General features: G+C 36.6%; 2 long non-coding RNA genes across 4 annotated transcripts; one reads left to right on the forward strand and one right to left on the reverse strand.

The window, feature by feature from the left end:
• Positions 1–31: 31 nt before the first annotated feature.
• On the reverse strand, positions 32–23,926 carry LOC121234130. 3 transcript variants are annotated; one of them, XR_005934311.1, is made up of 5 exons: positions 23,584–23,926; positions 21,802–21,905; positions 9,296–9,376; positions 5,163–5,219; positions 32–72 (listed from the first exon to the last, which is right to left on the reverse strand). It is a non-coding gene; the product is annotated as an uncharacterized LOC121234130 (long non-coding RNA). The 3 variants fall into 3 exon arrangements; XR_005934310.1 differs by lacking the exon at positions 32–72 and adding an exon at positions 3,836–4,160; XR_005934309.1 differs by lacking the exons at positions 32–72; positions 5,163–5,219 and having other exon boundaries at positions 9,121–9,376.
• LOC121234131 lies at positions 5,136–6,630 on the forward strand. Its single transcript, XR_005934312.1, has 3 exons — positions 5,136–5,235; positions 5,942–5,946; positions 6,559–6,630. It is a non-coding gene; the product is annotated as an uncharacterized LOC121234131 (long non-coding RNA).
• Positions 23,927–24,796: the final 870 nt, after the last annotated feature.

Below are 24,796 nucleotides of genomic sequence, written 5' to 3' on the forward strand. Positions count from 1 at the left end.
GCAGTAGGGATGACACGAAACCTTGGCCGAGGGAGAGTAGGGCCACGGGTCGGCTCGGGTGAAAGTCGGGACCTAAATATAAATAAATATATATATATGTAATATTTAATAATAATAACAACAATATAAATCATAGTATCATCATATATACAAAAACAAACGATATACTAACTATAAAAACCACTTTCACTCCCTCATCTCATTTCTATACTTCCGAACCGCCATCCTCCCTTCATTTTCTCCTTTTCTCCCCTTTCATCACTTTCCCCTACCTTCCAAGCATTCCACACCTCAGTTGCCACCATCCTCTCTTCTCTCTCCTTTCTCATCTCCTATTCTACTCCTCCTCTGTGTCGACTTCTTAGTTCTCTCCGTTGTCCTCCCTCATTTTCTCCAAACTGCCCTCCCTTCATTTTCTCCTTTTCTCCCCTTTCATCATTTTTCCCAACCTTCCAAGCTTTCCACACCTCAATTGCCACTACCCTCCCATCTCTCTCTCTAAGTTGGCTTTTTAGTTCTCTCTGTTGTCGTGGGTCTTTACGACCCAAGACCTTTGCCGTTGCATTTGATCGATAAGTTTGAGGCCAACAACTGCGACCCAAGACCTTTGTTGTTGCTTTAAAGTCCAATAGATGTAACCATGGGTTGTAAAGATCTACCGCTCATCTCTTCCTGACCCAAGTCTGCATCTGTGGCCCGTGGGTCTATACAAAGATGATCTGTGCCATTCATAGATCGGTGTGTTATTACGTTATTTTGTTTGTTGTCTAGTTTGATCAGTAATTTTGTATTTTTGTTTTGGCTTTTATAGGATTTGTGACATTTTTTTGATCTGTAAGTTTGTTTAGTTTGATCTGTTACTTTGTTTTAGCTTTTGTTTGCATTTATCAAATCCATATCTTTACTTTGTGTGATTAGTTGGACATTTTTTTTTTTTGTAAAAACTGTTGGGTTGGACAAGGTGGTCGGGCGATGGTGGTGACAATCCACCATCAATAAACCACCAGTATAAGGTTTTCATACTTTGCTAAGAAAGTGATAGCTTCCATTGCAAAAAAATGAGATATTTAGCCTCTCATCTGCACAAGAATGTAAAAGGCAACATTAACCATATATGCTTGTGGATAGCAAGATAAACCACTAATAATTATAATAATAGAGAAAGTAAATAACAATACAAATATTTTACAATACTTATTTTAATTTTTGAAAAATAGATCTATAAGATTGAAACGCTAAATAGTAGATCGAACCTATAAATTTACAACGATTTCGAGATAACTTCATCTCACAACCTGTCATCAAAAAATCTTTTGCAACCACGCATGGAGAATAAATTAACAAAAACAATAATATAAAACACCAAAAAAAAAAAAACATTCACTAAAAACATCGAGATAGATCATGATGGTTATCAAGATGGGGAAGTTATGAGATCATGATGATAAGAAAAGATGATAAATGATGAGCTAACCCTGGCAAACCAATAGGTATGGCACGACATGTTGATCGATGGAGAGTAGGGCCATGGGTAGGCTCAGGCGAAAGTCGGGACCTAAATATAAATAAACATATATATATATGTAAATTTTTACTAATAATAACAACTATATAAATCATAGTATCATCATATATACTAAAAAACGATATCCTAACTATAAAAACTAATTTCACTCCCTCGTCTCATTTCTATCCTTTCGAGCCACCAACCTCCCTTCATTTTCTCCTTTTCTCCCCTATCTTTACTTTCCCCTACCTTCCAAGCTTTCCACACTTCAGTTGCCACCGTCCTCTCTTCTCTCTCCTTGCTCATCTCTTATTCTCCTCCTCTAAGTCGGCTTCATAGTTCTCTCCGTTGTTGTGGGTCTCAACGACCCAAGACCTTTGATGTTGCTTTGGATCTACAAGTTAGAGACCAACAATTGCGATGATGGGTGACGAGTCTACAAGTTTAAACCATGGGTGATAAAGATCTACCGCTCATCTCTTTTTGACCCAGGTCCGCATTGGTGTCCCATTGGTCTATGTAGAGATGGTCAGTGCTATTCACAAATCGGTGCTTTTATTACTTGATTTTGTCTGTTGTCTAGTTTGATCTGTAATTTTGTACGTTTGTATTGGCTTTTATTGGATTTGTGACATATTTTTAGCTTTTGATTTGTTACAATGTTTTAGCTTTTGTTTGCATTTATAAAATCAATAACTTTACTTTGTGTGATCTGTTGGATATTTTTTTTTGTAAAAATTGTTGGGTTGGAAAAGGTGCTCAGACAGTGGTGGCGCCAATCCACCGTCTGTAAACCACCAGTACAAGGTTTTCATACTTTGTTAAGAAGGTCTTCAATTACAAAAAATGAGATATTTAGCCTCTCATTTGCACAAAAATGTAAAAGGCAACATTGCCCCATATACTTGTGGATAGGATAAACCACTAATAATTATAATAATAGAGAGAGCGAATAACAATACAAATATTTTACAATACTTATTTAATTTTTTAAAAATAGATTTATAAGATTGAAGCACTAAATAGTAGATCGAACCTGTAATTTTATAACGACATCGAGATAACTTCATCTCACAACCTGTCATCACAAAATCTTTTGCAACCACACAATAAGAATAAATTAACAATAACAATAATATAACTGCCTACAACAAAAAATTTCACAAACAATACCGAAATAGATCATGATGGTTATGAAGATGGAGATGTGACGAGATCATGATGATATGGAAAGATGATGAGATGATAAATGATGACCTAACCCGAGCAAAGCAGTAGGAATGACACGAAACCTTGACCGATGGAGAGTAAGGCCATGGGTCAGCTCGGGTGAAAGTCGGATCCTAAATATAAATAAATTTACATATATATGTAAATATTTAAAAATAATAACAACAATATAAATCATAGTATCATCATATATACTACAAAATGATATCTCACTATAAAAATCATTTTCACTCCCTCGTCACATTTCTATCCTTCCGAGCCGCCATCCTCCCTTCATTTTCTCCTTTTCTCCCATATCTTCTCTTTCCCCTACCTTACAAGCTCTCCACACCTCAGTTGCCACCATCCTCTCTTCCCTCTCCTATCTCCTATTCTCCTCATCCTCTACGTCGGCTTCTTAGTTCTCACCGTTGTCGTGAGTCTCAACGACCCAAGACCTTTCATGTTACTTTGGATCTATAAGTTAGAGACCAACAACTACAATCATGGGTGATGGATCTACAAGATTATTGTCCAATAGATGCGACCATGGGCCAAAAAGATCTACCCTCATCTCTTTTTGACCCGTATCTGCATCCGTGGCAAGTGGGTCAATACAGAGATAGTCGGTGCGATTATTACTTGATTTTGTTTGATATCTAATTTTATCATTAATTCTGTATGTTTGTTTTGGCTTTTATTGGATTTGTGACATTTTTTTTATCTGTAAGTAGTTTGATCTGTTACTTTGTTTTAGCTTTTGTTTGCATTTATAAAATCTATAACTTTACTTTGTGAGATTTGTTGGACATTTTTTTTTTCGTAAAAAATGTTGGGTTGGACAAGGTGGTTGGATGGTGGTGGCGCCAATCCGCCGTCAGTAAACCACCAGTAATAGGTTTTCATACTTTGTTAAGAAAGTGAGTGCTTCCATTGCAAAAAGTTAGATATTTAGCCTTCATCTGCACAAGAATGTAAAAGGCAACATTGCCTATATAAACTTGTGGATAGCAGGATTAACCACTAATAATTTTAATAATAGAGAAAGTGAATAACAATACAAATATTTTACAATACTTATTTAATTTTTTTTTAAAATAGATTTATAAGATTGAAGCACTAAATAGTAGATCGAACCTGTAATTTTATAACGACATCGAGATAACTTCATCTCACAACCTGTCATCACAAAATCTTTTGCAACCACACAATAAGAATAAATTAACAATAACAATAATATAAACGTCTACAACAAAAAATGTAACAAACAATACCGAGATAGATCATGATGGTTATGAAGATGGAGATGTAATGAGATCATGATGATATGAAAATATGATGAGATGATAAATGATGACCTAACCCGAGCAAAGCACTAGGGATGACACGAAACCTTGACCGATGGAGAGTAGGGCCATGGGTCAGCTCGGGTGAAAGTCGGGTCCTAAATATAAATAAATTTACATATATATGTAAATATTTAAAAATAATAACAATAATATAAATCATAGTATCATCATATATACTACAAAATGATATCTCACTATAAAAACCATTTTCACTCCCTCGTCTCATTTCTATCCTTCCGAGCCGCCATACTCCATTTTCTCCTTTTCTCACCTGTCTTCTCTTTCCCCTACCTTACAAGCTTTCCACACCTCAGTTGCCACCGTCCTCTCTTCCCTCTCCTTTCTCATCTCTTATTCTCCTCCTCCTCTACATCGGCTTCTTATTTCTCTCCGTTGTCGTGAGTCTCAACAACCCAAGACCTTTCATGTTGCTTTGGATCTATAAGTTAGAGACCAACAACTACGATCATGGGTGACGGGTCTACAAGTTTATTGTCCAATAGATGCGACCATGGGCCAAAAAGATCTACCGCTCATCTCTTTTTGACCAATGTGCATCTGTGGCCAGTGGGTCAATACAGAGATAGTCGGTGCGATTATTACTTGATTTTATTTGATTTCTAGTTTTATCAGTAATTTTGTATGTTTGTTTTGGCTTTTATTGGATTTGTGACGTTTTTTTCTCTGTAAGTAGTTTGATCTGTTACTTTGTTTTAGTTTTTGCTTGCATTTATAAAATCTATAACTCTACTTTGTGAGATTTGTTGGACATTTTTTTTCGTAAAAAATGTTGGGTTGGACAAGCTGGTTGGATGGTGGTGGCGCCAATCCGCCGACAATAAACCACCAGTATAAGATTTTCATACTTTGTTAAGAAGGTGAGTGCTTCCATTGCAAAAAATGAGATATTTAGCCTGTCATTTGTACAAGAATGTAAAAGGCAACATTGCCCATACATACTTGTGGATAGCAGGATAAACCACTAATAATTATAATAATAGAGAGAGTGAATAACAATACAAATATTTTACAATACCTATTGTAATTTTTTGTAAAAATAGATTTATAAGATTGAAGCACTAAATAGTAGATCGAACCTGTAATTTTATAACGACATCGAGATAACTTCATCTCACAACCTGTCATCACAAAATCTTTTGCAACCACACAGTAAGAATAAATTAACAATAACAATAATATAAATGCCTACAACAAAACATTTCACAAACAATACCGAGATAGATCATGATGATGTTTAAAGATAATGAGTTGATAAATGATGAAACCTAAGCAAATCAGTAGGTATGACACGACAAGTTGACCGATGGAGAGTAAGGCCATGGGTTCGGCTCAGGTGATTGTCGGGACCTATATATAATTATATATATGTAAATATAAAATAATAATAACAACAATATAAATCATAGTATCATCATATATACTAAAAAAGGATATCCGAACTATAAAAACCATTTTCACTCCATCGTCTAATTTCTATCCACTCCATCGTATAATTTCTATCCTTCCGAGCAGCTATCATCCCTTCATTTTCACCATTTCTCCCTTATCTTCACTTTCCCCAACATTCCAAGCTTTCCACACCTCAGTTGCCACCATCCTCGCTTCACTCTCCCTTCTCATCTCCTATTCTCCTCCTCCTCTAAGTCGTCTTCTTAGTTCTCTCTGTTGTCGTGGGTCTCTACGACCCAAGACCTTTGATGTTGCTTTGGATCTATAAGTTAGAGACCAACAACTACGATCATGGGTGACGGGTCTACAAGTTTAATGTCCAATAGATGCGACCATGGGGCATAAAGATATACCGCTCTACTCTTTATGACCCAGGTTTGCATTCGTGGCTAGTGGGTTTATACAGAGATGGTCTGTGCTATTCACAGATCGGAGCAATTATTACTTGATTTTGTTTGTTGTCTAGTTTGATCAGTAATTTTGTATGTTTGTTTGGGCTTTTACTAGATTTGTGACATTTTTTTTAATCTGTAAGTTTGTTTAGTTTGATCTGTTACTTTGTTTTAGCTTTTGTTTCCTTTCATAAAATCTGTAACTTTACTATGTGTGATTTGATGGACATTTTTTCTTTTGTATAAAATGTTTGGTTGGACATGGTGGTCAAACGGTGGTGGCGCCAATCCGCCATCGGTAAACCACCAGTATAAGATTTTCCTACTTTGTTAAGAAAGTGAGTGCTTCCATTGCAAAAAGTTAGATATTTAGCCTCTTATCTGCACAAGAATGTAAAAGTCAACATTGCCTATATATACTTGTGGATAGCAAGATAAATCACTAATAATTATAATAATAGAGAAAGTGAATAACATTACAAATATTTTACAATACTTATTTTAATTTTTTAAGAATAGATCTATAAGATTGAAGCACTAAATGGTAAGATTGAACCTGTAATTTTTGAACCACTTCGAGATAACTTCATACAACCTGTCATCACAAAATCTTCTACAACCACACATTAAGAATAAATTAACAAAAACAATAATATAAAACACCAACAACAAAAAAATTCACTAACAATGCCAAGATAGATCAAGATGATATGAAAAGATGATGAGATGATAAATGATGAACTAACCTGAGCAAACTAGTAGGTATGACGCAACATCTTGACCGATGGAGAGTAGGGCCATGGGTCAACTCGGGTGAAAGTCGGGACCTAAGTATAAATAAATATATATATTTAAATATATAATAATAAAAACAACAATATAGATCATAGTATCATCATATATACTAAAAACCGATATCCTAACTATAAAAGCCATTTTCACTCCCTCGACTCATTTCTATCCTTTCAAGCCGTCATTTTCTCATTTTCTCCCATATCTTCACTTTCCCCTACCTTCCAAGCTTTCCACGCCCAGTTGCCACTGTCCTCTCTTCTCCTTCCTTTTTCACCTCCTATTCCCTCCTCCTGTAAGTTGGCTTCTTACTTATATCCATTGTCGTGGGTCTCTACATCCCAAGATCTTTGATGTTGCTTTGGATCTGTAAGTTAGAGACCAACAACTGCAATCAGGGGTGACAAGTTTACAAGTTTAATGTCCAATAGATGCGACCATTGGCCATAAAAATCTTCCACTCATCACTTTTTGAACTAGGTCTGCTGCATCTGTGGCCCGTGTGTCTATACAAGGATGATATGTGTTATTCACAGATTGGTACTATTATTACTTGACTTTGTTTGTTGTCTATTTTGATCAGTAATTTTGTATGTTTGTTTTGACTTTTATTGGATCTGTGACATTTTTTTTTATCTGTAAGTTTGTTTAGTTTGATTTGTTACATTGTTTTAACTTTTGTTTGCTTTTAAAAAATCTATAACTTTACTTTGTGTGATTTGATGCACATTTTTTTATTTTTGTATAAAATGTTGGATTAGACATAGGGGTCGGACGCTTGTGGCGAATCCGCCGTCGGTAAACCACCAGTATAAGGTTTTCATACTTTGTTAAGAAAGTGAGTGCTTCCATTGTAAAAGGTCAAATATTTAGCCTCTCATCTGCGCAAGAATGTAAAAGGCAACATTGCCCATATAACTTGTGGAAAGTAGGATAAACCACTAATAATTATAATAATAGAGAAAGTGCATAACAATTCAAATATTTTACAATACTTATTTGAATTTTTTTAAAAATAGATCTATAAAATTGAAGCACTAAATTGTAGATCGAACCTAGAATTTTCTAACCACTTCGAGATAACTTCATCATACATCCTGTCATCAAAAAATCTTTTGCAACCACACATTAAGAATAAATTAACAAAAACAATAATATAAAACACCAACAACAAAAAATTTCACTAACAATATCGAGATAAATCATGATGGATATGAAGATGGGAGTGTGATCAGATCAAATGATGAGCTAACCAGAGCAAACCAGTAGGTTTGACGCGACACCTTAATCGATGGAGAGTAGGGCCATGGGTCGGCTCGAGTGAAAGTCAGGACCTAAGTATAAATAAATATATAATAATGTAAATATATAATAATAAAAATAACAATATAAATCACAGTATCATCATATATACTAAAAAACGATATCCTAACTATAAAAACCATTTTCACCTCATCTCATTTTTATCCTTTCAAGCCACCATTTTCTCATTTTCACCCCTATCTTAACTTTCCCCTACCTTCCAAGCTTTCCACACCCCAATTGCCACCCTCCTCTATTCCCTCTCCTTTCTCATCTCCTTTTCTCCTCCTCCTCTACGTCGGCTTCCTAGTTCTCTCCGTTATCGTGGGTCTCAACGACCAAAGACCTTTGATGTTGCTTTGGGTCTTTATGTTAGAGACACACAACTACGGTCATGGGTGACGGGTCTACAAGTTTAGTGTCAATTTGATGCGACCATGGGCCATAAAGATCTACCTCTCATCTCTTTTGGACCCAGGTCTGCATTTGTGGCCTGGGGGTCTATACAGACATGATACGTGCTATTCACTGATCGATGCAAATATTACTTGATTTTGTTTGTTGCACAGTTTAAACAGTAATATTGTATGTTTTTTTTGGCTTTTACTGGATTTGTGACCTTTTTTTTATCTGTAAGTTTGTTTAGTTTCATCTATTACTTTGTAAAGCTTTTGTTTGCTTTTATAAAATCTATAACTTTACTTTGTGTGATTTGTTGGACTTTTTTTTTTTTTGTATAAAATGTTGGGTTGGATACGGTGGTCGGACGATGGTGGCGCCAATTCGCCGTCGATAAACCACCAGTATAAGGTTTTCATACTTTGTTATGAAAGTGAATGATTCCAATGCAAAAAGTTAGATATTTAGCCTCTCATCTGACAAGAATATAAAAGGCAACATTGCCCCATATATACTTGTGGATAGCAGGATAAACAACTAATAATTACAATAATAGAGAAAGTGAATAACAATACAAATATTTTACAATACTTATTTTAAGTTTTTAAGAATAGATCTATAAGATTGAAGCACTAAGTTGTAGATCGAACCTGTAATTTTTAGCCACTTTGAGATAATCTCATCATATAACCTATCATCAGAAAATCTTTTGCAACCACACATTAAGAATAAATTAACAAAAATAATAATATAAAACACCAACAACAAAAAATTTCGCTAACAATACCGAGATAGATCTTGATGGTTATGAAGATGGGATGTGATGAGATCATGATGATGTGAAAAGATGATGAGATGATAAATAATGAGCTAACCTGAGCAAACCAATAGGTATGACATGACACCTTGACCGATGTAGAGTAGGGCCATGCGTCGGCTCGGGTGAAAGTCAGGACCTAACTAAAAAACGATATCCTAACTATGTATACTAACTAAAAAACATATTATATATATGTAAATATATAATAATAATAACAACAATATAAATAATTGTATCATCATATATACTAAAAAATGATATCCTAACTATAAAAACCATTTTCACTCCCTCGTCTCATTTCTATCCTTCCGAGCAGCCATCCTCCCTTCATTTTCTCCCCTATCTTCACTTTCGCCTACCTTCCAAGCTTTCCACACCTCAGTTGCCACCATCCTCTCTTCTCTCTCCATTCTCATCTCCTAACTTCCTCCTCCTATAAGTCAGCTTCTTAGTTCTCTCCATTGCCGTGGATCTCTAAGACCTAAGTCCTTTGTTGTTGCTTTGGATCCGTAAGATAGAGAGACCAACAACTACGATCATGGGTGACGGGTCTACAAGTTTCATGTCCAATAGATGCGACCCTCGGCCATAAAGATCTACCGCTCATCTATTTATGACCCAGGTCTGCAACCGTGGCAAGTGAGTCTATACAAAGATGGTATCTACTATTCACAGATTGGTGCGATTATTACCTGATTTTGTTTTTTGTCTAATTTGATCAATATTTTTGCATGTTTGTTTTGGCTTTTGTTGGATTTGTGACATTTTTTTTATCTGTAAGTTTGTTTAGTTTGATCTGTTACTTTACTTTAGCTTTTGTTTAAACTTATAAAATCTATAACATTACTTTGTGTGATTTGATGGACATTTTTCCTTTTTATAAAAAATGTGGAGTTGGACAAGGTGGTCAGACGGTGGTGGTGCCAATCCGCCGTAGATAAATCCCGAGTATAAGGTTTTCGTACTTTGTTAAGAAAGTGAGTGCTTCCATTGCAAAAGGTCTTATATTTAGCCTCTCATCTGTACAAGAATGTAAAAGACAACATTGCCCATATATATTGGTAGATAGCAGGATAAACTACTAATAATTATACTAATAGAGAAAGTGAATAACAATACAAATATTTTACAATACTAATTTTAATTTTTTAAAAATAGATCTATAAGATTAAAGCACTAAATTGTAGATCAAACCTGTAATTTTATAACCACTTTGAGATAACTTCATCATACAACTTGTCATCACAAAATCTTTTGAAACCACACATTAAGAATAAATTAACAAAAACGATAATATAAAACACCAACAACAAAAAATTTCACAAACAATACCGAGATAGAACTTGAAGGTTATGAAGATGGGGATGTGATGAGATCATGATGAGCTAACCCGAGCAAAGCAGTAGGTATGACACAACACCTTGACTAATGTAGAGTAGGGACATGGGTCGGGTGAAAGTCGAGACCTAAATATATGTGTAAATATATAATAATAATAACAACAATACAAATCATAGTATCAACATATATACTAAAAAACGATATCATAACTATAAAAGCCATTTTCACTCCCTTATCTCATTTCTATCCTTTCGAGCTACCATCCTCCCTTCATTTTCTCCCCTATCTTAACTTTTGCCTACCTTCCAAGCTTTCCACACCTCAGTTGCCACCGTCCTCTCTTCTCTCTCCTTTCTAATGTCCTATTCTCCTCCTCTTTTAAGTCAGCTTCTTAGTTCTCTCCATTGTCATGGGTCTCTAAGACCCAAGACCTTTATTGTTGCTTTGGATCTATAAGTTAGAGACCAACAACTACTATCATGGGTGACGGGTCTACAAGTTTAATGTTTAAAAGATGCGACCATGGGCCATAAAAATCTACAGCTCATCTCTTTATGACCCAAGTTTGTATTCGTGGCAAGTGGGTCTATACAAAGATGGTCTGTGAAATTCACAAAACGATGCGATTATTACTTGATTTTGTTTGTTGTCTAGTTTGATCAGTAATTTTGTATGTTTGTTTTGGCTTTTTTTGGATTTATGACATTTTTTTGATTTGTAAGTTTGTTTAGTTTGATCTGTTACATTGTTTTAGCTTTTGTTTGCATTTATAAAATCTATAACTTTACTTTGTGTGATCTGTTGGACATTTTTTGCTTTTGAAAAAAATGTTGGGTTGGACAAGGTGGTTGGACGGTGGTGGCGCCAATCCGGCATCGATAAATCACCAATATAAGGTTTTCATACTTTGTTAAGAAAGTGAGTGCTTCCATAGCAAAAAGTGAGATATTTAGCCTCTCATCTGCACAAGAATGTAAAAGGTAACATTGCCCATATATACTTGTGGATAGCAGGATAAACCACTAATAATTATACAAATAGAGAAAGTGAATAACAATACAAATATTTTATAATACTTATTTTAATTTTTAAAAACTAGACCTATAAAATTAAAGCACTAAATAGTAGATTGAACATGTAATTGTATAACTACTTCGAGATAACCTCATCTCACAACCAGACATCACAAAATGTTTTGCAACCACCACACATTAAGAATAAATTAACAAAAAAAATAATATAAAACACCAACAACAAAAAATTTCACTATCAATACCGAGATAGATCCTGATGGTTATGAAGATGGGGATGTAATGAGATCATGATGATATAAAAAAATGATGAGATGATAAATGATGAGCTAACCCGAGCAAACCAGTAGGTATGTCACGGCACCTTGACCGATGTAGAGTAGGGCCATGGGTCGGGTGAAAGTCGGGACCTGAATATATATATATATATATATATTTGTAAATATATAATAATAATAATAACAATATAAATCATAGTATCATCATTTATACTAAAAAACAATATCCTAACTATAAAAACTATTTTCACTCCCTCGTCTCATTTCTATCTTTTCGAGCCGCCATCCTCCCTTCATTTTCTCCTTTTCACCCCTATCTTCACCTTCGCCTACCTTCCAAGCTTTCCACACCTCAGTTGCCACCATCCTCTCTTCTCTCTCCTTTTTCATCTCATATTCTCCTCCTCCTCTGTATCAGCTTCTTAGTTCTCTCCATTGTCATGGGTCTCTACATCCCAAGACCTTTGATGTTGCTTTAGATCTGTAAGTTAGAGACCAACAACTACGATCATGGGTGACGAATCTACAAGTTTAATGTCCAATAGATGCGACCATGGACCATAAAGATCTACCGCTCATCTCTTTATGACCCAGGTCTGCAACCGAGGCTAGTGGGTCTATACAGAGATGGTCTGTGCTATTCACAGATCGGAGCAATTATTACTTAATTTTGTTTGTTGTCTAGTTTGATCAGTAATTTTGTATGTTTGTTTTGGCTTTTGTTGGATTTGTGACATTTTTTTTATTTGTAAGTTTGTTTAGTTTGATCTGTTACTTTGTTTTAGCTTTTGTCTGCATTTATGAAATCTATAACTTTACTTTGTGTGATTTGTTGGACATTTTTTGTTTTTGTAAATAATGTTAGGTTGGACAAGGTGGTCAGACAGTGGTGGCGCCAATCCGCTGTCAATAAATCACCAGTATAAGGTTTTCATACTTTGCTAAGAAAGTGAGTGCTTCTATTGCAAAAAGTGAGATATTTAGTTTCTCATCTGCACAAGAATGTAAGAGGCAACATTGCCCATATATACTTGTGGATAGCAGGATAAACCATTAATAATTATACTAATAGAGAAAGTGAATAACAATACAAATATTTTATTATACTTATTTTAATTTTACAAAAATAGATCTATAAGATTAAAGCACTAAATAGTAGATCAAACCTGTAATTGTATAACCACTTCGAGATAACTTCATCTCACAACCTGTTATCACAAAATATTTTGCAACCATCACACATTAAGAATAAATTAACAAAAACAATAATATAAAACACCAACAACAAAAAATTTCACTAACAATACCGAGATAGATCCTGATGGTTATGAAAATGGGGATGTGATGAGATCCTGATGATATGAAAATATAATGAGATGATAAATGATGAGCTAACTCGAGCAAACCAGTAGGTATGACACGAGACCTTGACCGATGGAAAGTAGAGCCATGGGTCGGCCCGGGTGAAAGTCGTGACCTAAATATAAATAAATATATATATGTAAATATATAATAATAATAACGACAATAATAATAATAACAACAATATAAATCATAGTATCATCATATATGCCAAAAACGATATCCTGACTATAAAAACCATTATCACTGCCTCGTCTCATTTCTATCTTTCCGAGCCGCCATCCTCCCTTCATTTTCTCCTTTTCTCCCCTATCTTCACTTTCCCCTACCTCCAAGCTTTCCACACCTCAGTTGCCACCGTCCTCTCTTCTCTCTCCTTTCTCATCTCCTATTCTCCTCCTCCTCTATTACTTCCCTCCGTTGTCGTTTGTCTCTACGGCCCAAGACCTTTGATGTTGCTTTGGATCTGTAAGTTAGAGACCAACAACTGCGATCATGGGTGACGGGTCTACAAGTTTAATGTCCAATAGATGCGACCATGGGCCATAAAGATCTACCGCTCATCTCTTTTTTACCCAAGTCCGCATCCGTGGCCCGTGGTTCTATGAAAGAGGGTTTGTGCTATTTACAGATCAGTGCGATTATTACTTGATTTTGCGTTGTCTAGTTTGATCAATAATTTTGTATGTTTGTTTTGGCTTTTATTGGATTTGACATTTTTTTTTATCTGTAAGTTTGTTTAGTTTGATCTGTTACATTGTTTTAACTTTTGTTTGCATTTATAAAATCTATAACTTAGTGTGATTTATTGGACATTTTTTTTTTTCTTTGTAAAAAATGTTGGGTTGGACAATGTGGTCAAATGGTTGTGGTGCCAATCCAACATCAGTAAACCACCCATATAAGGTTTTCATACTTTGTTAAGATAGTGAGTGCTTCCATTGCAAAAAGTTAGATATCTAGCCCCTTATCTGCACAAGAATGTAAAAGGCAACATTGCCCATATATATTTGCAGATAGGAGGATAAACCACTAATAATTATAATAATAGAGAAATTGAATTACAATACAAATATTTTACAATACTCATTTTAATTTTTTAAAAATAGATCTATAAGATTGAAGCACTAAATAGTAGATCGAACTTGTAAATTTAGAACGACTTCAAGATAACTTCATCTCACAACCTATCATCACAAAATCTTTTGCAACCATCACACATTAAGAATAAATTAACAAAAATAATAATATAAAACACCAACAACAAAAAATTTCACTAACAATACCGAGATAGATCATGATGGTTATGAAGACGAAGATGTGATGAGATCATGATCATATGAAAAGATGATGAGATGATAAATGATGAGCTTACCCGAGCAAACCAGTAGGTATGACACGACACCTTGACCAATGGAGAGTAGGGTCATGGGTCGACTCGGGACTTAACAGTAAGTCTCACATTGCTTAAGTATGACTATTATATTGCATTGGCCTTCGATATATTGGTTGGCCTAGGAGGCCAAATTAATCCAAAATATAACTCTAATAAGTTTCTATTTGTTTTAAATGTATAAATTTCAATTTATATTTATATTTTTCAATTTCAATTTCAATTTTTTTAAATGTATAAATTGAAATTATATTATAATCTGAGTCTAAAAGAAATTTAGACATTGGGTTGAGCTGGGGGCGGGACCGAGTGCAATTTCAACCCCACCCCGCCCCGCCCTGCACTATGCGGGTAGCACCCCTACCTTAGTTTACTCACAAGAGGATAGAAGAAGCCCCCCATGCCCTTTTCATCTCACAACTTTTTGTGCAAGAATAAAAGTCAAATAAATTGGTACCATGCTTATGATGTATAAAGGGGAAGGTACTCGCACCTTATCACATTCTTCCATTCCGGAAAGGAAGAGGACACAATCAATGTATACTCGTGGTTAGTAGAGTAAACCTCCAATAATGACTATAATAAAGAGAACGCTAATAATATATAAATATATAAGTAATATACAATAAAGAAACTTTAATCCTAAAGGTTAAGCAAATTCTGGTGAAGTAATAAAAGCCATTTTTCAAGAACAACTCAAATGTAATATAAGAAACATGAACAAAGTAATTTTGCAATATCTCTCACATTGAGAAAGAATATAATGTGCATTCAAGTCTCCCACCAACTTCACATGCAATTAGAAGACATATATATCACATAAGAAATAGAGAGAAAATGAATAGGAGCATTCAATTAGTACAGGCCTAATCTAAAGATAAGCATACTTTTATTTTGGTATGCTAAGAAAGGCATCATTATAAATTTGGCTCCAGGAAGATTTTATTGGAATTTTCATTGTTTCAGTATCATTTTGGCAGAGAGAGAGAGTGTGAGTTTTTATGTCCAGTGAACTCGCTAAGATTACATTTAAGAAAAGAAATTATAAAGCTTAGCAGCAATAACTTATAAGTGGGTTTTAATAAACATAATCTTATACAACCTTTCAACTTAGTATTTCTCTTCTTTTTTATTTATTTCCTTTGCAATACCTTTTTTTTGCATCTCTAGTTCGCCCATTTTAGCTTGTCTTTTTAGAGGCCAATGAATGCATATTTCAACTTAAGTTTCTCTTCCGTATCACTCTAATGGGAAAAATAATACTGAGCTTTTGGTTTTTATGCTGTTAGCTTAATGCATTTCAGTATCCTCATTTCCGGTGCTTCTCGCCGAAGTTGATTCACCTTTTGCCTAGGTTCCTTTTTCTATTTGGTTCTTGTTTAGTCTGTGTTGATTATGGAGTACGTTAGAAAGTTCAAGGTGGAAGCAAAATCTTTTGTTTTCTCGTGGGAAGGGGGTAGTACTATACGTATCACTGAACGTAGTAGAAGATTGGTTACATCTATCGTAGTAAGAAGGGCTTTGGCTACATGGGTGGTCCAAATGGTGGAGGAAGGGTTAGCCTCTCGTCGAAGGGACTCTTTCTTTAGGCAAAAGAGGATGGGAAATGGAGTTCTTGCCATTCAAAGACACGTAAATGCCAGGGGGTGCTTCTTGCACTTGGCAGAACTCGGGTTTGAGAAGAAGAGGGGATCGGTGATGATTCCTGAAGGCTTGAAGGGCAATGGCTGGGAGGACTTCGCTTATAATCTGGGTAACTCGCAGACCACCATTCTAGAAGCATCCATATTGCTGGTTTGCAGGATTCCATACTGGAGGAAGAGAGTTTTCCTCCTTCTAACGGAGCTTCATATGCAGAGGCACTGAGTTTGCAGGCAAGGAGTGTTTCTAACACTGTGGCTGACAGGTATCAGGCTATAGGTGAAAGGATGGGTAGCGTAGGAAATCTTTTTAGCAGACCTATCGCTGTCAAAGGTGATACGGGAGCCTTTGTTGCAGGTCCTATGTTGGGCAATGTTGAAGGAGTGTTGTGGAAGGTCAGAGGCCATCTGTCAGGTCTTTCAGAAGAAATATCCACTCTTATGAATAAAGTGGATTGGGGCTTAAGTGTGATAATGGGCAAGGGTGGGAAAGAGGCCGATGGGAAGCCTGCAAGCTATGATAAGGCTGGGAAAGAGGCCGCTGGATTGGGTTTGCGCAGGAAAGAGGCTTGTGTTGGATTGGGCCCGCAAGCTCTACCTTATGAAGAGGCCTACGTTGGGCCCGCGATGCCCATCTGGTGGCCTAAGACAAAATCTCGGGCCCGAGCCTCCTCCTCAAGCTCGAGTTTCCCTAGCTCGCCGGTACCCTCGCCGGCACCACAGAATTTGCCGCCGGTCATCATCGACCCTACCGGCACTGTCACCGTCATCCCTTCCGTCACTGACAGCGTGCGACTAACTGGCACGATTTCGACGGGATCGACAGGGCTGGGTCTAAGTGATGCCGCCGACTGCTCTCTGGACACCAGAGGTTTGTCGTTGTCACAGAATGGGTCGACCTGCCTAGTCGCACCCTTGGGTTACATCCTTGACACTATCTCGGCTCGAGAGGTAGAGTCTTTGAACCCTGTGGTCGAAGCCCATGCTGGTCAGAACCCAATCGAAGCCCATGCGGTTTTGTTGGAGATGGTTGCTGAGCCGCCGGCACCCTCTGGGTTGGTTGCTTCTTCGGATCAGGTTCTTTCTTCGAGATTGGAGATGGTAGAAGAGCCCTGTGTACTCGAAAATGCTGGCTCCTTGGTTCTGTTTACTGTTAATAGGGATGGGGAGGATGATCCTACTCCACTCTACTCCTTTCATCCCAATGTGTCTGATTGGGTTATCCAGAGAGCGATGGGCATTAAGCATATGGTAGGAATTTCTTATGGGGATTTGGAAGCTGAATTTATGGCCCTACTTACCGCTGTAGAGGCTGTGAATGCCCAATCCAACTCTGATCAATCGTTGGCTTCCGCTAAAAAAATGGAAAGAGAACTCAAAAGGCTAGATTGGGCAATAAAAGAGGATGGATGTGAGAAGAGCTATACTCGGGAGCGTAGTAAGGGGCGGGGTAAAATGGTTGTCCCATGAAGCCAAAAATATTATCTTGGAACGTGAGGGGGCTGCATGATCCTAATAAGCAGCTCCAAGTTCGAAACTTACTTCGCCAATGGAAAGGGGACATCATTTGTTTACAAGAGACTAAGTTGGAAGTTATTACTAGACAAGTAGTTCACAGCTTATGGAGAGGTCAACATGTTGGGTGGTCTTACCTATCATCAAAAGGAGCATCTGGGGGAGTTCTTATTATGTTTGACACAAGGGTGGTGGAAAGGGTGGAGGAGTGTGTGGGTGATTTCTCGGTTGCATACTCCTTTGTTAATCTAGAAGATGGTTTCAAATGGGCTTTCGCTGGTGTGTACGGCCCAAACATTGATTCAGAGAGAAGATTTTTGTGGGACGAATTGGCGGGAGTCGTCAGTTGGTGGGAGCTTCCAAGTTGCATTGGGGGGACTTTAATATATCTCGCTTTCCAAGCAAAAGGTCGGGAGCTTCTCACATCACTCCAGCCATAAGAGATTTTTCTGATTTCATTTCAAAACAGGAGCTCATGGACATTCCACTATCAGGAGGCACGTTTACCTGGTCCAACAACCGTGATTGTCCTTCTTGGTCGAGGATCGATAGATTTTTTCTTACCCCCGATTGGGAGTCACACTTCTCGGATGTAACTCAAAGAAGATTACCTCGCTTATGCTCTGATCACTTCTCCATCATCTTGGATTGTAAGGCATCCAATGGGACAGAAGATATTTTAAATTTGAGCATATGTGGCTTAAAACTGACGGTTTTGTAGACAGGGTCAAACATTGGTGGACTTCCTATAGTTTTCAAAGCTCTCACAGCTTCATTATGGCTAAAAAGTTGAAAGCGCTGAAACGGGATCTAAAGCAGTGGAATGAACAAATTTTTGGCAATGTATTTCAGCAGAAGTGCTCTCTTATGGAGGAACTACAGGGTCTGGAAGGCAAGGAGGAGGCCAGTACCCTTTCCGAACTTGATAAAATTCGCAAGAGACAGGTAGTTGTTGATCTTGAAATGATTACTCTGATGGAAGAGATTTCATGGAGACAGAATTCAAGAGTACTCTGGCTTAAGGAGGGGGATAAATGCACGAAATTCTTCCATAGGATGGCTAACTCTCACAGGAGGAACAATGTTATTGACACATTGATGGTAGATGGGGCAGCTTCTTCGGATCAGACGGTTATCAAAAACAACATTGTACAATACTATCATCAACTCTTTACTGAACAGCATAATTAGAGACCGAGAGTGGATGATTTGTCTTTTTCCTCATTAGACCAGCAGAGTGCAGGGTGGTTAGAAAGGCCATTTACACAAGAGGAAGTAAGCAAAGTTATTAGAGGTATGGCAAGTGATAAGGCTCCCGGTCCGGACGGGTTTTCTTTGGGTTTCTTTCAAGTTTGTTGGGACGTGGTCAAGGAAGATATTATGCAAGTTTTTCAGGAATTTCATTCTAATGCTAGATTTGAAAAGAGTCTCGATGCCACATTTTTAGCCCTCATTCCTAAAAAGGTAGGGTCTAGGAATGTGAGAGACTACCCTCCCATTAGTCTTGTGAATGGGATGTACAAGATTCTATCCAAAGTTTTAGCTAATAGACTAAGTGAGCCTTGTTTGTTTTCGAAAAACATCTCATCTCATCTGACCTCATCATTACAACTTTCTCAAATCTCCACAAAAAATAAAATAAAAAATTCAACTTTTTCAAATCTCAAAACAAAAATAATATTAAAAAATATATTCTAACATTATTTTATTCAACTTTTTAACTTTAATCTCATCTCATCTCATCTCATCTCTGAAAATAAACGGGCCCTAAGCTCGATGGTGGAAAAACTAATCTTGAAGCCGCAAAATGCTTTTGTCAATGGTAGACAAATTCTTGACTCGGTACTTATAGCAAATGAAGTCTTGGATGGCCGTTTGAAGTCTAGAGAACCCAAGCTACTTTGTAAGTCAGACATGGAGAAAGCATATGATCATGTTAATTGGAAGTTCCTTCTCTACTTACTTGGAAGATGTGGTTTTGGAAGAAAATGACATAAATGGATAGAATTTTGTATCTCCTCAGCGCGCTTCTCTATCTTGGTAAATGGATCACCGATGGGTTTCTTCAACTCCTCTCGTGGCCTGAGACAGGGAGATCTGCTTTCTCTTCTTTTCTTATTTGTCATGGAAGCTCTCAGTAAGATAATTGAGGGCCTGGTGGATGGTGGGTTACTCCATGATTTTTCGGTGGGGAATGGCGATCTCAACATTTCTCACTTGTTATTTGCCGATGACACGCTTATCTTTTGTGGTGCACACCTTGGTCAAGTCCAAGACTTGAGAGCGCTACTCCTTTGTTTTGCAATTGTGTCAGGTTTGAGCATTAACCTCGCAAAATCAGAAATAGTGCCAGCGGGGGCTGCCCCAGATGTGGAGATTTTAGCTTCTACCTTGGGATGCAAGATATTTTCGCTTCCTATGAAGTATCTTGGCTTACCCTTGGGAGCCTCTTTTAAATCTGAAAGGATTTGGAATGATGTAGTTGAAAGGGTAGAACGCAGATTGGCTGCCTAGAAGAGGCTATACTTGTCGAAAGGTGGTAGGTTGACTTTGATTAAAAACACTCTTTCTAACCTACCCACCTATTTTTTGTCTTTGTTCTCGCTCCCCACAAAAGTGGCTAATCGCATTGAGAAGCTACAAAGGGATTTCTTATGGAGTGGATTAGGGGAAGAGTTCAAATTCCACCTAGTTAATTGGTCAACAGTTTGTATACCAATCTAAGGGAGAGGGTTGGGGATCCGCCACTTAATGAAATTTAATCAAGATCTTTTGGGTAAGTGGTTGTGGAGGTACCAAAATGAAAGGGTGGCCTTATGGAAGTCTATTATAGATTCTCAGTTTGGGAAAGCTTGGGAAGGATGGTGCTCGAATGAGGTATGAGGCCCTTATGGTGTGGGTTTGTAGAAAAACATAAGGCGCCTGTGGAAGACCTTTCGAGGACATGAACATTTTGTTGTAGGTGATGGTTCGCGTGTCCGTTTTTGGTTTGATATATGGTGTGGTAACCATTGTCTATGAGATACCTTCCCTGCCATCTTTGCGCTTGCTAGAGCAAAGGACGCATTGTTTGCCGACCTTCTGGTTTTCTCAAACGGCACCCCTCAATGGAATATTGATTTCATTACGACACCCCATGATTGGGAGTTGGAGTCTATTATGGAGTTCTTTGCGGCATTATATTCCACAAATATTCCAGGGAGCTCTGGAGATAAGATGCATTGGAACCATTCTAAAAAAGGTATTTTCTCTGTCAGTTCTTTTTACTAAAAGCTCACGAACTCCGGAAGGTCTATGTTCTAGTGGAAGAGTATATGGAAGACGAAAGCTCCTTCAAAAGCAGCATTCTTTGTCTGGACAACATCTTTGGACAAGATTCTCACCACAGATAATTTGAGGAAACGACGGGTTATTGTCCTAAATTGGTGTTGTATGTGTAAGAAGCATGGGGAGTCGGTTGATCATCTGCTTTTACACTACGAGGTGGCCAAGGTTTTATGGGAAGATTTTTTCTTAAGAGTCGGATTGTCTTGGGTTATGCCTAATAGATTGGTGGATTTCCTCGGGAGAGGACTATACGGAGACTCTCAGGTAGCGGCAATTTGGAGATTGGTACCAATATGTATGTGTTGGTGTATTTGGAAGGAGAGAAATGCTAGATGCTTTGAAGATCAAGAGAGAACAATAGATGAGCTTAAAGTTTTCTTTTTTAAGTCATTATTCATATGGGCGGGGGCTATAGTTGGTAATGGACTTAGTGTCTATGATCTTCTTCTTTCTATTGTAACCCCTAGCTAGGCATTTTTTATGTATACTTCCTGTGTACCTGGGCTTTGCCTATTTCTATGAATACAATATCTTTGATTACCTATCAAAAAAATAAACATAATCTTGTTAAAGCATATATACTTGAGTTTTTACCGCATAAAGATTAGTTATATAAAGCACATAGTGAACCATTCAATAACAGAGCAAGAACAAATTAATTAAAATGCTATTACCCCCATAGTTAGCTAACACTTTGCCAAAAGCACTGTTTCTTCATCTTGCTTTCCAAAATCAATTGTAGCTGCAAATAGGTTCTGGAAGAAGGATGTAGAAATCCCTGATATTGCATGAAAAATATATATGTAAATAGAGTTAATCTCATATATCATTGTAAAAAAGAACACCAACACCCACAAAGGAGGCACCAAAGGCACACATGCACAGGGTTTTAAAACCCACCTTCTATCTCCTAAAGAAAGAATTAATATATTTATATACCCACACTCTGCACTCTCACTGATGACAAAAAGTTCTCTTTGATCTTTATTTGCCTTACAATGATGGCAACGGACATAGTCCAAAACACAACACCTAGTTGCATCTTAATGTGGCTGCAAGCAATCCAAAGTTCCTTAAGAAATGGATTAACATAGTCGAATCCAAGAGACTTTAGTGATAGTTATCAGGGAAGACGTTAGGCAATTATGATGATAAAATGAGGCAACTAAAGTGTACTTTGGACTAATTCAAAAGATCTTCCCCTAAAGAATATTAGCTTGGCAATAACATATAATTTGTACTTCTAAATCATATGATAGTATGATAGTTAAAACTTTATGTGTTGAATTGAATACAAGAAAATAAAGTCAAGGACAATTGAACTTTAGGAAACATCATTGAAAGAAGATGAACTAAAATAATATGAACAAATGAACAATATTCTAGTAACTCTATAAAGCATTAGGAACGATCATTGAAAAAATCACATACACACACGCATCATAACAAAGCCTTTATTCTCAGTAATCTAACATAAGTCTTGGTTTATTTGAAGTTTTTCAAGCCTTGGTTCATGCAAATTCCAAGTAACATGAGTTTGAATAATATTCAAACCCATAGTCATTGTTCCCAGTAATCTAACTCCCTAGTACTGCAGGGACAGGCCTCTAACAATGTATATGTCAGATAGAAACAAAAATAAAGTTCATAGGCAGAGTTCATGATAAATCCACGTGTAAAAAAATTGGTAAACAGATTAAATACAACAGTTAAACAAAGCATTCAGCTTTTGATAGTGATAGAAGTTCGTTTCTCCAGCATACCAAACCATTCACAGTGATTTAGTACAGCTATAATTAACCTTTGACTCAATTAACTTTGTTGTCCATTCAAACATTCATCCAAATTTCAGCATTTAACCAATACCCCTAAATTCATAGCAAACATGGATCTCAGAATTGAACGGGTTCATCCAAGTTACATCATAGAGTAGAAATACGAAGCAGCAAAAAAAAAAAAAAAAAAGATATATACTTCTATTTTCCTTTCTTCACACCCTAAAAGATTATATAACTCAAGGTAGAAAGATAAACTGATGAATAATGTAACTAGTAGCTCTACATATCATTAGGAAGGTTCGTTGCCAAAGTCACAACGCACTCACACATCATAACAAAGCCCTTGCTCTCAGTAATCTGACATAATTTTTGGTTACATTTATAGATTTCCAAGTTTTGGTTCATGCAAAGTCTGAGGAATATAAGTTTGAATAGTATTCCAACTCAAAGCCTTTGCTCTCAGTAATTTAATTCCTTAGTACAGCAGGTATAATGGCAAACTACTCATCTTAACAAAAAAGACTTATATTGAATAGATAAGAACATATTGTGTTCAATGAGACAAAAATAACAACAAAGCTTAATCATTCAGGAGAAAATTAAGCTCCAGCTATGTGAAAGCTAGGGTCCAGCTATTTAATCTTCTATAAATATATAGTCTAGTTTTTTAACAAATACCTTAATATTGGAAGACTGGATTTCCTTTCTTGGTTTAGAAGTCCTAGACTTGACCTTAACTCATCTCTGTTCAGTATCTAGTAGGGCTTCGTCAATTAAGGATCTTAGCCTTTGCAACGTGTACAGAAAACTTAAAAATAAAAGAGTCAGATGAAAGGGGAAAAAAAAAGTAGCTGAATCAAAATGAATATAAACAAAAAAAATCATAGATGCATTGATTATGCAATTCTTTGTTTATAACTAGGTACCACTCAAGACTGCAATTTGCAGTTTTTGAAGGTGATTCTCTAAAGAACAAAAGAAAATTTTAATTTTTAACTAATAAAAAACATAGAGAGAGAGAGAGAGAGAGAGAGAGAGAGAGAGAGAACAACCCATCAGGCATCAACCCAAACAAGAAATTGGTTGAAAAAATCCTTAATAGCGTCCTCTCCATGTAAATGAAACATGAAAACTTTCTTGTTTAAACAAGAAAAGCAATAAAAAAAACAACCATTGTACCTCAACAACAAACAAAAAAGGAACTAGCTAGAGATATTTCATAATAGAGAATCACCAAACATGAATCAAATTCTGATAATTGGTTCTTATGATTTTTTTAAAACCCCTATAAAAAGTCATAGCAGTACAATCAGGAATGACATCATCTACAACATTCTAGTACATAAAGGCCCAATACTTAAAATGATAATCCCATCAATACGAGGCAAACGGGTGGTACAACATAGCTTAGGATTGCTGAACTCTGCAGGCAATATATTGGTTAACTACCACATTTTCAGCATCAACTTTTCTATTAATCCAGAACAAAGCAAATATTCTGATAAAATAGCTTGAGTTGAACGAATAAGAAAGTCTTACGTAATTGAAATATGCAGTCACCATAAAAGCACGACTACCATATGGAAAATAACTTACCAAATGAGGCAAAAATGACTTTGTTGCAAAGAAGCTTACCAAACTGATCGGGGGGAAAGAAAAAATTAAAACAATGGTTGCTTTCATTTCACATAAGAACACAAAGGTTGCGGGGGTGGCCGAGGAAAGGAACTATGGCAAATCACTGATGCCAAAATAACCCTCCTATTACTTTCACTTACAACGTTGTACGCAATTTCAGTAACAAGCATGATGGAAGCCACTGAAGCATGGTTGTTTCACACTCTTAACCGGATAACCAACAGTGGCCAAATCACGCACATGATGTCCAATA

The sequence above is a fragment of the Juglans microcarpa x Juglans regia genome, chromosome 6D, assembly GCF_004785595.1.
Source record: "Juglans microcarpa x Juglans regia isolate MS1-56 chromosome 6D, Jm3101_v1.0, whole genome shotgun sequence".
Classification (NCBI taxonomy): Eukaryota; Viridiplantae; Streptophyta; class Magnoliopsida; order Fagales; family Juglandaceae; genus Juglans; species Juglans microcarpa x Juglans regia.